This window comes from Scylla paramamosain, chromosome 47 (assembly GCF_035594125.1).
Source record: "Scylla paramamosain isolate STU-SP2022 chromosome 47, ASM3559412v1, whole genome shotgun sequence".
Lineage (NCBI taxonomy): Eukaryota > Metazoa > Arthropoda > Malacostraca > Decapoda > Portunidae > Scylla > Scylla paramamosain.
The window spans coordinates 1,295,001-1,297,500 of record NC_087197.1 but is presented as its reverse complement, the minus strand read 5'-3'; positions in this window follow the sequence as shown (position 1 = coordinate 1,297,500).

Here is a 2,500-nt window from a genome sequence, read left to right as displayed (position 1 = left end):
GAGAACGAAGGAAAGAGGGAGGAGGAGAAGGAGGGGAAGAAATTATAAAGAAGATGCTGATAAATGTGAAGGAATGAAGAAGAGGAGAAGAAAAGATGAAGAAGAGGAAGAAGGAGATGGAGGAATTGAAACAAACAAATAAATAATAAAACAATAACGAAGGAGAGAAGTAAAGAACAGAAAACGAAAGGGGTGAAGGAGGCAACGAAGGAAGGAAGAAGTAGGTAAAGAAGAAGAAGAAGAGAAGGAAGAAGATACAAAACACTGATTTAAAGAATGAAGGAACAATGAAGAAAATGATGAAGGAAGGAGAAGAATAAGGAAACGAAGAGAAGGAGAGAGTGAAACAGGAATAAAGGAATGAAGAGATGAAGGAGAGAATGAAGGAAGTGAAGGAGAAATGAAGGAGGAGGGAAAAGAAGAAGGAAAGAGAGAGAAAAAATGGAGGGATAATAAATAAAGGTACATTAGGAGGAGGAGGAGGAGGAGGAGGAGGAGGAGGAGGAGGAGGAAGAGGAGGAGGAGGAGGACTGAAGTGAATGGAGGAGGTGAAAGAAAACAGACATTGGGAGTAGAAGGAGAAGGAGGAGGAAGAAGAAGAAAGGAAGAATGGAAGAAAAATGGAGGAGGAAGAGGAGGAGGAACAGCAGAGGAAAGACAGGGCGAAGAAAGGAGGAAATGGAGGAGAAAGTGAGAGGAAGAGAAAGAGGAGTGGGAGGAAGAAGGAGGAGGAGGAGGAAGGTCGCAAAGAAGAGTAAACGAGGAGAGAGAGAGAGAGAGAGAGAGAGAGAGAGAGAGAGAGAGAGAGAGAGAGAGAGAGAGAGAGAGAGAGAGAGAGAGAGAGAGAGAGAGCAGAAAATTAATGAGTAAAAAATGAAAGAAAATGAATGACAGAATAGAAAGACAGACAGACAGACAGACACACAGACACACAGACAGACACACAGACACACAGACACACAGACAGACAGACACACAGACACACAGACAAAGTGAAGTTAAGTCTTATTTTCAAAATCTGCCCAGCTGCAACTTTCTCTCTCTCTCTCTCTCTCTCTCTCTCTCTCTCTCTCTCTCTCTCTCTCTCTCTCTCTCTCTCTCTCTCTCTCTCTCTCTCTCTCTCTCAAAAACTGAGAAAATAAAAAAATAAAAAAAAATAATTAAATATCTCTTTTCCAAACCTGCTCCACACCTGCTCCACACCTGTTCCCTTCCACATCTACACACACCTTCACCTTCCCGTCCTACACCTGTTCTTCCACTCCACACCTAGACAACCCCCACACACCTCCACACACCCTCCCCACACCTGCACATCACACACCTGTCATCTCGAAAGGACCGTCTCCACACCTGTTCAAATTTGAATTTCGACATATGTGTTATTCTCTCACATTTATTAGCACATATATGGAAATTTTGTTGGACAGGTGTGGTGGTAGTAGTAGTAGTAGTAGTAGTAGTAGTAGTAGTAGTATCGTTAATATCACTAGTCACTAAACAACAACAACAAACAAACAAACAAACAAACAAAACAAGACGGAACACAACACCGTTTACTTATAGAAATTCACCTTTGTATACCTGTCTTATTCTTCCTCCGTCTCCTGAGTGAGGAAAGAAGAGGAAGAAGGAAGAGGGAAGAGGTGGGGGGAAAGAAAGAAGTGAAGAGATGAGAGGAAAGAAGGAAAAGGAGTAGGGAAATGGGAAGAAGAGAGGAGGGAAAAGGTTAAGAAGGAGGAAGAGGGAAGAGAGGAAGAGGGGAAAAGGAAGGAGGGAAACAGAGAAGAGGGAAAAGAAGGGAAAAAGGTGAAGGAAATGATAGGTAACTAATGCAATGGGGGGAAAGGAGGGAAACAGAAGAAAAGGGAAAAAAAGAAAAGTTTGGAAGAAGGAAAGAAAAGGAACGGGTAGAAGGTTGAGAGGAGGAGGAGGAAGAGGAGGAGGAGGAGAAAAGATTAAGAAAAAAGAACATACAAATGAAAAGAGAGATGGAAAACAAAGGGAAAGAGAAAAGAGAGGGGAAAAAGGAGGAGAAAGAAGACAAAGAGGAAACAGAAAAACGGACGAGACAAAGAGACAAAAAAACGTTGACAGAAAAAGGAAAAAAAGGAAAAAAAAAGGAGGGAGGAGGGAGGGAAAGAGAGAGAAAGGGAAGAGGGGAGAATAAATATTTCCTCACCTCCTCTCTTTCCCTTCAACGGAACAACAAAGATCACGCGGCGCCATCTTGAAAAAGAAAGAAAGAGAGAGAGAGAGAGAGAGAGAGAAAGAAAAGAAGGAAGGAAGGAAGGAAGGCACAAGAATTATAGAAAAATGCATGAAAGAATTAAGAGAAAAACAGAGAAAAGTGCAAGAAAAGAGGAGATAAAGTAGTAGCAGTAGTAGTAGTAGTAGTAGTAGTAGTAGTAGTAGTAGTAGTAGTAGTAGTAGTAGTAGTAGTAGATATAAAGAATGTAAGTAGTGTCGTGTTATGAGGCAATACTGGTGAATTACGGAA